At 38.7% G+C, this 13,371-nt stretch overlaps 13 pseudogenes; all 13 read right to left on the bottom strand.

Moving 5' to 3' along the window:
- Positions 1-772: 772 nt before the first annotated feature.
- On the bottom strand, positions 773-891 carry LOC113086517 (uncharacterized; annotated as a pseudogene).
- A 651-nt stretch (positions 892-1,542) lies between these two features.
- On the bottom strand, positions 1,543-1,661 carry LOC113086514 (uncharacterized; annotated as a pseudogene).
- A 1,070-nt stretch (positions 1,662-2,731) lies between these two features.
- Positions 2,732-2,849, bottom strand: LOC113086523 (uncharacterized; annotated as a pseudogene).
- Positions 2,850-3,498: 649 nt separating this feature from the next.
- Positions 3,499-3,617, bottom strand: LOC113086507 (uncharacterized; annotated as a pseudogene).
- A 787-nt stretch (positions 3,618-4,404) lies between these two features.
- LOC113086525 (uncharacterized) lies at positions 4,405-4,522 on the bottom strand (annotated as a pseudogene).
- Positions 4,523-5,591: 1,069 nt separating this feature from the next.
- Positions 5,592-5,709, bottom strand: LOC113086518 (uncharacterized; annotated as a pseudogene).
- Positions 5,710-7,395: 1,686 nt separating this feature from the next.
- On the bottom strand, positions 7,396-7,514 carry LOC113086503 (uncharacterized; annotated as a pseudogene).
- A 786-nt stretch (positions 7,515-8,300) lies between these two features.
- Positions 8,301-8,419, bottom strand: LOC113086513 (uncharacterized; annotated as a pseudogene).
- A 648-nt stretch (positions 8,420-9,067) lies between these two features.
- On the bottom strand, positions 9,068-9,187 carry LOC113086521 (uncharacterized; annotated as a pseudogene).
- Positions 9,188-10,252: 1,065 nt separating this feature from the next.
- On the bottom strand, positions 10,253-10,371 carry LOC113086502 (uncharacterized; annotated as a pseudogene).
- A 784-nt stretch (positions 10,372-11,155) lies between these two features.
- LOC113086524 (uncharacterized) lies at positions 11,156-11,273 on the bottom strand (annotated as a pseudogene).
- Positions 11,274-12,337: 1,064 nt separating this feature from the next.
- On the bottom strand, positions 12,338-12,456 carry LOC113086509 (uncharacterized; annotated as a pseudogene).
- A 497-nt stretch (positions 12,457-12,953) lies between these two features.
- On the bottom strand, positions 12,954-13,072 carry LOC113086515 (uncharacterized; annotated as a pseudogene).
- Positions 13,073-13,371: the final 299 nt, after the last annotated feature.

Raw genomic sequence — 13,371 nt, 5'->3', positions numbered from 1 at the left:
AAGAGAAGGCTATTTAAAGATCAGCCAATCTACTCGCCAGTACATTATAAAAGTAGGAAAGAAACCCCAAAAGCTTAAAGCACCTGGTATTCCTAGGCGGTCTCTCATCCAAGTACTAACCTGGCCCAAACCTGCTTATATTCAGAGATCGGGCATTGACTCTATTTTTTGCCAAATTTATTATATACTAAGTGAAAAAATTCCAAAAGCTTAAAGCACCTGGTATTCCTTGGCGGTCTATCATTCAAGTACTAACCAGACCTTAAACTGCTAAGATTCAGAGATCGGGCATTGACTTCTTTTTTTTTTTTTTTTTGCAAGATTATTATATAATTTGTGAAAAATATCCAAAAATTTAAAGCACCTGGTATTCCCAGGCAGTCTCCCATCCATGTACTAACCTGGCCCAAACCTGCTTATATTCAGAGATCGGGCATTGACTCTATTTTTTGCCAAATTTATTATATACTAAGTGAAAAAATTCCAAAAGCTTAAAGCACCTGGTATTCCTTGGCGGTCTCTCATCCAAGTACTAACCAGACCTAAACCTGCTAAGATTCAGAGATCGGGCATTGACTCTTTTTTTTTTTTTTTTTTTTGCAAGATTATTATATAATTCGTGAAAAATATCCAAAAATTTAAAGCACCTGATATTCCCAGGCAGTCTCCCATCCATGTACTAACCTGGCGCAAACCTGCTTATATTCAGAGATCGGGCATTGACTCTATTTTTTGGCAAAATTATTATATACTAAGTGAAAAATTTCAAAATAGCTTAGAGTACCTGGCATTCCCAGGCGGTCTCCCATCCAGGCACTAACCAGGCCCAAACCTGCTTAGCTTCCAAGATCAGACAAGATCGGGCATAGCCAGGCTGGTATGGCCATAAGCGAAGACTGCTGCAAAGAGAAGGCTATTTAAAGATCAGCCAATCTACTCGCCAGTACATTATAAAAGTAGGAAAGAAACCCCAAAAGCTTAAAGCACCTGGTATTCCTAGGCGGTCTCTCATCCAAGTACTAACCTGGCCCAAACCTGCTAAGATTCAGAGATCGGGCATTGACTTCTTCTTTTTTTTTTTTTTTTTTGCAAGATTATTATATAATTTGTGAAAAATATCCAAAAATTTAAAGCACCTGGTATTCCCAGGCAGTCTCCCATCCATGTACTAACCTGGCCCAAACCTGCTTATATTCAGAGATCGGGCATTGACTCTATTTTTTGCCAAATTTATTATATACTAAGTGAAAAAATTCCAAAAGCTTAAAGCACCTGGTATTCCTTGGCGGTCTCTCATCCAAGTACTAACCAGACCTAAACCTGCTAAGATTCAGAGATCGGGCATTGACTCTTTTTTTTTTTTTTTTTTTGCAAGATTATTATATAATTCGTGAAAAATATCCAAAAATTTAAAGCACCTGATATTCCCAGGCAGTCTCCCATCCATGTACTAACCTGGCGCAAACCTGCTTATATTCAGAGATCGGGCATTGACTCTATTTTTTGGCAAAATTATTATATACTAAGTGAAAAATTTCAAAAAGCTTAGAGTACCTGGTATTCCCAGGCGGTCTCCCATCCAGGCACTAACCAGGCCCAAACCTGCTTAGCTTCCAAGATCAGACAAGATCGGGCATAGCCAGGCTGGTATGGCCATAAGCGAAGACTGCTGCAAAGAGAAGGCTATTTAAAGATCAGCCAATCTACTCGCCAGTACATTATAAAAGTAGGAAAGAAACCCCAAAAGCTTAAAGCACCTGGTATTCCTAGGCGGTCTCTCATCCAAGTACTAACCTGGCCCAAACCTGCTTATATTCAGAGATCGGGCATTGACTCTATTTTTTGCCAAATTTATTATATACTAAGTGAAAAAATTCCAAAAGCTTAAAGCACCTGGTATTCCTTGGCGGTCTATCATTCAAGTACTAACCAGACCTTAACCTGCTAAGATTCAGAGATCGGGCATTGACTTCTTCTTTTTTTTTTTTTTTTTGCAAGATTATTATATAATTCGTGAAAAATATCCAAAAATTTAAAGCACCTGGTATTCCCAGGCAGTCTCCCATCCATGTACTAACCTGGCCCAAACCTGCTTATATTCAGAGATCGGGCATTGACTCTATTTTTTGCCAAATTTATTATATACTAAGTGAAAAAATTCCAAAAGCTTAAAGCACCTGGTATTCCTTGGCGGTCTCTCATCCAAGTACTAACCAGACCTAAACCTGCTAAGATTCAGAGATCGGGCATTGACTCTTTTTTTTTTTTTTTTTTGCAAGATTATTATATAATTTGTGAAAAATATCCAAAAATTTAAAGCACCTGGTATTCCCAGGCAGTCTCCCATCCATGTACTAACCTGGCGCAAACCTGCTTATATTCAGAGATCGGGCATTGACTCTATTTTTTGCCAAATTTATTATATACTAAGTGAAAAAATTCCAAAAGCTTAAAGCACCTGGTATTCCTTGGCGGTCTCTCATCCAAGTACTAACCAGACCTAAACCTGCTAAGATTCAGAGATCGGGCATTGACTCTTTTTTTTTTTTTTTTTTTTTGCAAGATTATTATATAATTCGTGAAAAATATCCAAAAATTTAAAGCACCTGATATTCCCAGGCAGTCTCCCATCCATGTACTAACCTGGCGCAAACCTGCTTATATTCAGAGATCGGGCATTGACTCTATTTTTTGGCAAAATTATTATATACTAAGTGAAAAATTTCAAAAAAGCTTAAGTACCTGGTATTCCCAGGCGGTCTCCCATCCAGGCACTAACCAGGCCCAAACCTGCTTAGCTTACGAGATCAGACAAGATCGGGCATAGCCAGGCTGGTATGGCCATAAGCGAAGACTGCTGCAAAGAGAAGGCTATTTAAAGATCAGCCAATCTACTCGCCAGTACATTATAAAAGTAGGAAAGAAACCCCAAAAGCTTAAAGCACCTGGTATTCCTAGGCGGTCTCTCATCCAAGTACTAACCTGGCCCAAACCTGCTAAGATTCAGAGATCGGGCATTGACTCTTTTTTTTTTTTTTTTTTGCAAGATTATTATATAATTTGTGAAAAATATCCAAAAATTTAAAGCACCTGGTATTCCCAGGCAGTCTCCCATCCATGTACTAACCTGGCCCAAACCTGCTTATATTCAGAGATCGGGCATTGACTCTATTTTTTGCCAAATTTATTATATACTAAGTGAAAAAATTCCAAAAGCTTAAAGCACCTGGTATTCCTTGGCGGTCTCTCATCCAAGTACTAACCAGACCTAAACCTGCTAAGATTCAGAGATCGGGCATTGACTCTTTTTTTTTTTTTTTTTTTTGCAAGATTATTATATAATTCGTGAAAAATATCCAAAAATTTAAAGCACCTGATATTCCCAGGCAGTCTCCCATCCATGTACTAACCTGGCGCAAACCTGCTTATATTCAGAGATCGGGCATTGACTCTATTTTTTGGCAAAATTATTATATACTAAGTGAAAAATTTCAAAATAGCTTAGAGTACCTGGCATTCCCAGGCGGTCTCCCATCCAGGCACTAACCAGGCCCAAACCTGCTTAGCTTCCGAGATCAGACAAGATCGGGCATAGCCAGGCTGGTATGGCCATAAGCGAAGACTGCTGCAAAGAGAAGGCTATTTAAAGATCAGCCAATCTACTCGCCAGTACATTATAAAAGTAGGAAAGAAACCCCAAAAGCTTAAAGCACCTGGTATTCCTAGGCGGTCTCTCATCCAAGTACTAACCTGGCCCAAACCTGCTTATATTCAGAGATCGGGCATTGACTCTATTTTTTGCCAAATTTATTATATACTAAGTGAAAAAATTCCAAAAGCTTAAAGCACCTGGTATTCCTTGGCGGTCTATCATTCAAGTACTAACCAGACCTTAACCTGCTAAGATTCAGAGATCGGGCATTGACTTCTTCTTTTTTTTTTTTTTTTGCAAGATTATTATATAATTCGTGAAAAATATCCAAAAATTTAAAGCACCTGGTATTCCCAGGCAGTCTCCCATCCATGTACTAACCTGGCCCAAACCTGCTTATATTCAGAGATCGGGCATTGACTCTATTTTTTGCCAAATTTATTATATACTAAGTGAAAAAATTCCAAAAGCTTAAAGCACCTGGTATTCCTTGGCGGTCTCTCATCCAAGTACTAACCAGACCTAAACCTGCTAAGATTCAGAGATCGGGCATTGACTCTTTTTTTTTTTTTTTTTTTTGCAAGATTATTATATAATTCGTGAAAAATATCCAAAAATTTAAAGCACCTGATATTCCCAGGCAGTCTCCCATCCATGTACTAACCTGGCGCAAACCTGCTTATATTCAGAGATCGGGCATTGACTCTATTTTTTGGCAAAATTATTATATACTAAGTGAAAAATTTCAAAAAAGCTTAGAGTACCTGGTATTCCCAGGCGGTCTCCCATCCAGGCACTAACCAGGCCCAAACCTGCTTAGCTTCGAGATCAGACAAGATCGGGCATAGCCAGGCTGGTATGGCCATAAGCGAAGACTGCTGCAAAGAGAAGGCTATTTAAAGATCAGCCAATCTACTCGCCAGTACATTATAAAAGTAGGAAAGAAACCCCAAAAGCTTAAAGCACCTGGTATTCCTAGGCGGTCTCTCATCCAAGTACTAACCTGGCCCAAACCTGCTTATATTCAGAGATCGGGCATTGACTCTATTTTTTGCCAAATTTATTATATACTAAGTGAAAAAATTCCAAAAGCTTAAAGCACCTGGTATTCCTTGGCGGTCTATCATTCAAGTACTAACCAGACCTTAACCTGCTAAGATTCAGAGATCGGGCATTGACTCTTCTTCTTTTTTTTTTTTTTTTGCAAGATTATTATATAATTCGTGAAAAATATCCAAAAATTTAAAGCACCTGGTATTCCCAGGCAGTCTCCCATCCATGTACTAACCTGGCCCAAACCTGCTTATATTCAGAGATCGGGCATTGACTCTATTTTTTGCCAAATTTATTATATACTAAGTGAAAAAATTCCAAAAGCTTAAAGCACCTGGTATTCCTTGGCGGTCTCTCATCCAAGTACTAACCAGACCTAAACCTGCTAAGATTCAGAGATCGGGCATTGACTCTTTTTTTTTTTTTTTTTGCAAGATTATTATATAATTTGTGAAAAATATCCAAAAATTTAAAGCACCTGGTATTCCCAGGCAGTCTCCCATCCATGTACTAACCTGGCCAAACCTGCTTATATTCAGAGATCGGGCATTGACTCTATTTTTTGCCAAATTTATTATATACTAAGTGAAAAAATTCCAAAAGCTTAAAGCACCTGGTATTCCTTGGCGGTCTCTCATCCAAGTACTAACCAGACCTAAACCTGCTAAGATTCAGAGATCGGGCATTGACTCTTTTTTTTTTTTTTTTTTTTTGCAAGAATATTATATAATTCGTGAAAAATATCCAAAAATTTAAAGCACCTGATATTCCCAGGCAGTCTCCCATCCATGTACTAACCTGGCGCAAACCTGCTTATATTCAGAGATCGGGCATTGACTCTATTTTTTGGCAAAATTATTATATACTAAGTGAAAAATTTCAAAAAAGCTTACAGTACCTGGTATTCCCAGGCGGTCTCCCATCCAGGCACTAACCAGGCCCAAACCTGCTTAGCTTCGAGATCAGACAAGATCGGGCATAGCCAGGCTGGTATGGCCATAAGCGAAGACTGCTGCAAAGAGAAGGCTATTTAAAGATCAGCCAATCTACTCGCCAGTACATTATAAAAGTAGGAAAGAAACCCCAAAAGCTTAAAGCACCTGGTATTCCTAGGCGGTCTCTCATCCAAGTACTAACCTGGCCCAAACCTGCTTATATTCAGAGATCGGGCATTGACTCTATTTTTTGCCAAATTTATTATATACTAAGTGAAAAAATTCCAAAAGCTTAAAGCACCTGGTATTCCTTGGCGGTCTCTCATCAAGTACTAACCAGACCTTAAACCTGCTAAGATTCAGAGATCGGGCATTGACTCTTTTTTTTTTTTTTTTTTTGCAAGATTATTATATATTCGTGAAAAATATCCAAAAATTTAAAGCACCTGGTATTCCAGGCAGTCTCCCATCCATGTACTAACCTGGCGCAAACCTGCTTATATTCAGAGATCGGGCATTGACTCTATTTTTTGGCAAAATTATTATATACTAAGTGAAAAAATTTCAAAAAAGCTTAAAGTACCTGGTATTCCAGGCGGTCTCCCATCCAGGCACTAACCAGGCCAAACCTGCTTAGCTTCCAGAGATCAGACAAGATCGGGCATAGCCAGGCTGGTATGGCCATAAGCGAAGACTGCTGCAAAGAGAAGGCTATTTAAAGATCAGCCAATCTACTCGCCAGTACATTATAAAAGTAGGAAAGAAACCCCAAAGCTTAAAGCACCTGGTATTCCTAGGCGGTCTCTCATCCAAGTACTAACCTGGCCCAAACCTGCTTATATTCAGAGATCGGGCATTGACTCTATTTTTTGGCAAATTTATTATATACTAAGTGAAAAAATTCCAAAAGCTTAAAGCACCTGGTATTCCTTGGCGGTCTATCATTCAAGTACTAACCAGACCTTAAACTGCTAAGATTCAGAGATCGGGCATTGACTTCTTCTTTTTTTTTTTTTTTTTGCAAGATTATTATATAATTCGTGAAAAATATCCAAAAATTTAAAGCACCTGGTATTCCCAGGCAGTCTCCCATCCATGTACTAACCTGGCCCAAACCTGCTTATATTCAGAGATCGGGCATTGACTCTATTTTTTGCCAAATTTATTATATACTAAGTGAAAAAATTCCAAAAGCTTAAAGCACCTGGTATTCCTTGGCGGTCTCTCATCCAAGTACTAACCAGACCTAAACCTGCTAAGATTCAGAGATCGGGCATTGACTCTTTTTTTTTTTTTTTTTGCAAGATTATTATATAATTTGTGAAAAATATCCAAAAATTTAAAGCACCTGGTATTCCCAGGCAGTCTCCCATCCATGTACTAACCTGGCCCAAACCTGCTTATATTCAGAGATCGGGCATTGACTCTATTTTTTGCCAAATTTATTATATACTAAGTGAAAAAATTCCAAAAGCTTAAAGCACCTGGTATTCCTTGGCGGTCTCTCATCCAAGTACTAACCAGACCTAAACCTGCTAAGATTCAGAGATCGGGCATTGACTCTTTTTTTTTTTTTTTTTTTGCAAGAATATTATATAATTCGTGAAAAATATCCAAAAATTTAAAGCACCTGATATTCCCAGGCAGTCTCCCATCCATGTACTAACCTGGCGCAAACCTGCTTATATTCAGAGATCGGGCATTGACTCTATTTTTTGGCAAAATTATTATATACTAAGTGAAAAATTTCAAAAAAGCTTACAGTACCTGGTATTCCCAGGCGGTCTCCCATCCAGGCACTAACCAGGCCCAAACCTGCTTAGCTTACGAGATCAGACAAGATCGGGCATAGCCAGGCTGGTATGGCCATAAGCGAAGACTGCTGCAAAGAGAAGGCTATTTAAAGATCAGCCAATCTACTCGCCAGTACATTATAAAAGTAGGAAAGAAACCCCAAAAGCTTAAAGCACCTGGTATTCCTAGGCGGTCTCTCATCCAAGTACTAACCTGGCCCAAACCTGCTTATATTCAGAGATCGGGCATTGACTCTATTTTTTGCCAAATTTATTATATACTAAGTGAAAAAATTCCAAAAGCTTAAAGCACCTGGTATTCCTTGGCGGTCTATCATTCAAGTACTAACCAGACCTTAAACTGCTAAGATTCAGAGATCGGGCATTGACTTCTTCTTTTTTTTTTTTTTTTGCAAGATTATTATATAATTTGTGAAAAATATCCAAAAATTTAAAGCACCTGGTATTCCCAGGCAGTCTCCCATCCATGTACTAACCTGGCCCAAACCTGCTTATATTCAGAGATCGGGCATTGACTCTATTTTTTGCCAAATTTATTATATACTAAGTGAAAAAATTCCAAAAGCTTAAAGCACCTGGTATTCCTTGGCGGTCTCTCATCCAAGTACTAACCAGACCTAAACCTGCTAAGATTCAGAGATCGGGCATTGACTCTTTTTTTTTTTTTTTTTTTTGCAAGATTATTATATAATTCGTGAAAAATATCCAAAAATTTAAAGCACCTGATATTCCCAGGCAGTCTCCCATCCATGTACTAACCTGGCGCAAACCTGCTTATATTCAGAGATCGGGCATTGACTCTATTTTTTGGCAAAATTATTATATACTAAGTGAAAAATTTCAAAAAGCTTAGAGTACCTGGTATTCCCAGGCGGTCTCCCATCCAGGCACTAACCAGGCCCAAACCTGCTTAGCTTCCAAGATCAGACAAGATCGGGCATAGCCAGGCTGGTATGGCCATAAGCGAAGACTGCTGCAAAGAGAAGGCTATTTAAAGATCAGCCAATCTACTCGCCAGTACATTATAAAAGTAGGAAAGAAACCCCAAAAGCTTAAAGCACCTGGTATTCCTAGGCGGTCTCTCATCCAAGTACTAACCTGGCCCAAACCTGCTAAGATTCAGAGATCGGGCATTGACTTCTTCTTTTTTTTTTTTTTTTGCAAGATTATTATATAATTTGTGAAAAATATCCAAAAATTTAAAGCACCTGGTATTCCCAGGCAGTCTCCCATCCATGTACTAACCTGGCCCAAACCTGCTTATATTCAGAGATCGGGCATTGACTCTATTTTTTGCCAAATTTATTATATACTAAGTGAAAAAATTCCAAAAGCTTAAAGCACCTGGTATTCCTTGGCGGTCTCTCATCCAAGTACTAACCAGACCTAAACCTGCTAAGATTCAGAGATCGGGCATTGACTCTTTTTTTTTTTTTTTTTTGCAAGATTATTATATAATTCGTGAAAAATATCCAAAAATTTAAAGCACCTGATATTCCCAGGCAGTCTCCCATCCATGTACTAACCTGGCGCAAACCTGCTTATATTCAGAGATCGGGCATTGACTCTATTTTTTGGCAAAATTATTATATACTAAGTGAAAAATTTCAAAAAGCTTAGAGTACCTGGTATTCCCAGGCGGTCTCCCATCCAGGCACTAACCAGGCCCAAACCTGCTTAGCTTCCAGAGATCAGACAAGATCGGGCATAGCCAGGCTGGTATGGCCATAAGCGAAGACTGCTGCAAAGAGAAGGCTATTTAAAGATCAGCCAATCTACTCGCCAGTACATTATAAAAGTAGGAAAGAAACCCCAAAAGCTTAAAGCACCTGGTATTCCTAGGCGGTCTCTCATCCAAGTACTAACCTGGCCCAAACCTGCTTATATTCAGAGATCGGGCATTGACTCTATTTTTTGCCAAATTTATTATATACTAAGTGAAAAAATTCCAAAAGCTTAAAGCACCTGGTATTCCTTGGCGGTCTATCATTCAAGTACTAACCAGACCTTAACCTGCTAAGATTCAGAGATCGGGCATTGACTTCTTCTTTTTTTTTTTTTTTTGCAAGAATATTATATAATTCGTGAAAAATATCCAAAAATTTAAAGCACCTGGTATTCCCAGGCAGTCTCCCATCCATGTACTAACCTGGCCCAAACCTGCTTATATTCAGAGATCGGGCATTGACTCTATTTTTTGCCAAATTTATTATATACTAAGTGAAAAAATTCCAAAAGCTTAAAGCACCTGGTATTCCTTGGCGGTCTCTCATCCAAGTACTAACCAGACCTAAACCTGCTAAGATTCAGAGATCGGGCATTGACTCTTTTTTTTTTTTTTTTTTGCAAGATTATTATATAATTTGTGAAAAATATCCAAAAATTTAAAGCACCTGGTATTCCCAGGCAGTCTCCCATCCATGTACTAACCTGGCCCAAACCTGCTTATATTCAGAGATCGGGCATTGACTCTATTTTTTTGCCAAATTTATTATATACTAAGTGAAAAAATTCCAAAAGCTTAAAGCACCTGGTATTCCTTGGCGGTCTCTCATCCAAGTACTAACCAGACCTAAACCTGCTAAGATTCAGAGATCGGGCATTGACTCTTTTTTTTTTTTTTTTGCAAGAATATTATATAATTCGTGAAAAATATCCAAAAATTTAAAGCACCTGATATTCCCAGGCAGTCTCCCATCCATGTACTAACCTGGCGCAAACCTGCTTATATTCAGAGATCGGGCATTGACTCTATTTTTTGGCAAAATTATTATATACTAAGTGAAAAATTTCAAAAAAGCTTACAGTACCTGGTATTCCCAGGCGGTCTCCCATCCAGGCACTAACCAGGCCCAAACCTGCTTAGCTTACGAGATCAGACAAGATCGGGCATAGCCAGGCTGGTATGGCCATAAGCGAAGACTGCTGCAAAGAGAAGGCTATTTAAAGATCAGCCAATCTACTCGCCAGTACATTATAAAAGTAGGAAAGAAACCCCAAAAGCTTAAAGCACCTGGTATTCCTAGGCGGTCTCTCATCCAAGTACTAACCTGGCCCAAACCTGCTTATATTCAGAGATCGGGCATTGACTCTATTTTTTGCCAAATTTATTATATACTAAGTGAAAAAATTCCAAAAGCTTAAAGCACCTGGTATTCCTTGGCGGTCTATCATTCAAGTACTAACCAGACCTTAAACTGCTAAGATTCAGAGATCGGGCATTGACTTCTTCTTTTTTTTTTTTTTTTTGCAAGATTATTATATAATTTGTAAAAATATCCAAAATTTAAAGCACCTGGTATTCCCAGGCAGTCTCCCATCCATGTACTAACCTGGCCCAACCTGCTTATATTCAGAGATCGGGCATTGACTCTATTTTTTGCCAAATTTATTATATACTAAGTGAAAAAATTCCAAAAGCTTAAAGCACCTGGTATTCCTTGGCGGTCTCTCATCCAAGTACTAACCAGACCTAAACCTGCTAAGATTCAGAGATCGGGCATTGACTCTTTTTTTTTTTTTTTTTTTGCAAGATTATTATATAATTCGTGAAAAATATCCAAAAATTTAAAGCACCTGATATTCCCAGGCAGTCTCCCATCCATGTACTAACCTGGCGCAAACCTGCTTATATTCAGAGATCGGGCATTGACTCTATTTTTTGGCAAAATTATTATATACTAAGTGAAAAATTTCAAAATAGCTTAGAGTACCTGGCATTCCCAGGCGGTCTCCCATCCAGGCACTAACCAGCCCAAACCTGCTTAGCTTCCGAGATCAGACAAGATCGGGCATAGCCAGGCTGGTATGGCCATAAGCGAAGACTGCTGCAAAGAGAAGGCTATTTAAAGATCAGCCAATCTACTCGCCAGTACATTATAAAAGTAGGAAAGAAACCCCAAAAGCTTAAAGCACCTGGTATTCCTAGGCGGTCTCTCATCCAAGTACTAACCTGGCCCAAACCTGCTTATATTCAGAGATCGGGCATTGACTCTATTTTTTGCCAAATTTATTATATACTAAGTGAAAAAATTCCAAAAGCTTAAAGCACCTGGTATTCCTTGGCGGTCTATCATTCAAGTACTAACCAGACCTTAACCTGCTAAGATTCAGAGATCGGGCATTGACTTCTTCTTTTTTTTTTTTTTTTGCAAGATTATTATATAATTCGTGAAAAATATCCAAAAATTTAAAGCACCTGGTATTCCCAGGCAGTCTCCCATCCATGTACTAACCTGGCCCAAACCTGCTTATATTCAGAGATCGGGCATTGACTCTATTTTTTGCCAAATTTATTATATACTAAGTGAAAAAATTCCAAAAGCTTAAAGCACCTGGTATTCCTTGGCGGTCTCTCATCCAAGTACTAACCAGACCTAAACCTGCTAAGATTCAGAGATCGGGCATTGACTCTTTTTTTTTTTTTTTTTTTTGCAAGATTATTATATAATTTGTGAAAAATATCCAAAAATTTAAAGCACCTGGTATTCCCAGGCAGTCTCCCATCCATGTACTAACCTGGCCAAACCTGCTTATATTCAGAGATCGGGCATTGACTCTATTTTTTGCCAAATTTATTATATACTAAGTGAAAAAATTCCAAAAGCTTAAAGCACCTGGTATTCCTTGGCGGTCTCTCATCCAAGTACTAACCAGACCTAAACCTGCTAAGATTCAGAGATCGGGCATTGACTCTTTTTTTTTTTTTTTTTTGCAAGAAATTATATAATTCGTGAAAAATATCCAAAAATTAAAGCACCTGATATTCCCAGGCAGTCTCCCATCCATGTACTAACCTGGCGCAAACCTGCTTATATTCAGAGATCGGGCATTGACTCTATTTTTTGGCAAAATTATTATATACTAAGTGAAAAATTTCAAAAAGCTTAAAGTACCTGGTATTCCCAGGCGGTCTCCCATCCAGGCACTAACCAGGCCCAAACCTGCTTAGCTTCCGAGATCAGACAAGATCGGGCATAGCCAGGCTGGTATGGCCATAAGCGAAGACTGCTGCAAAGAGAAGGCTATTTAAAGATCAGCCAATCTACTCGCCAGTACATTATAAAAAGGAAAGAAACCCCAAAAGCTTAAAGCACCTGGTATTCCTAGGCGGTCTCTCATCCAAGTACTAACCTGGCCCAAACCTGCTTATATTCAGAGATCGGGCATTGACTCTATTTTTTGCCAAATTTATTATATACTAAGTGAAAAAATTCCAAAAGCTTAAAGCACCTGGTATTCCTTGGCGGTCTATCATTCAAGTACTAACCAGACCTAAACCTGCTAAGATTCAGAGATCGGGCATTGACTTCTTTTTTTTTTTTTTTGCAAGATTATTATATAATTCGTGAAAAATATCCAAAAATTTAAAGCACCTGGTATTCCCAGGCAGTCTCCCATCCATGTACTAACCTGGCGCAAACCTGCTTATATTCAGAGATCGGGCATTGACTCTATTTTTTGGCAAAATTATTATATACTAAGTGAAAAATTCAAAAAAGCTTAAAGTACCTGGTATTCCCAGGCGGTCTCCCATCCAGGCACTAACCAGGCCCAAACCTGCTTAGCTTACGAGATCAGACAAGATCGGGCATAGCCAGGCTGGTATGGCCATAAGCGAAGACTGCTGCAAAGAGAAGGCTATTTAAAGATCAGCCAATCTACTCGCCAGTACATTATAAAAGTAGGAAAGAAACCCAAAAAGCTTAAAGCACCTGGTATTCCTAGGCGGTCTCTCATCCAAGTACTAACCTGGCCCAAACCTGCTTATATTCAGAGATCGGGCATTGACTCTATTTTTTGCCAAATTTATTATATACTAAGTGAAAAAATTCCAAAAGCTTAAAGCACCTGGTATTCCTTGGCGGTCTCTCATCCAAGTACTAACCAGACTTAAACCTGCTAAGATTCAGAGATC

Source organism: Carassius auratus, unplaced genomic scaffold (assembly GCF_003368295.1).
Source record: "Carassius auratus strain Wakin unplaced genomic scaffold, ASM336829v1 scaf_tig00043284, whole genome shotgun sequence".
Taxonomy (NCBI): Eukaryota; Metazoa; Chordata; class Actinopteri; order Cypriniformes; family Cyprinidae; genus Carassius; species Carassius auratus.
The sequence above is the reverse complement of the archived record's forward strand: the minus strand, read 5'-3'. Positions and strand labels throughout refer to the sequence as shown.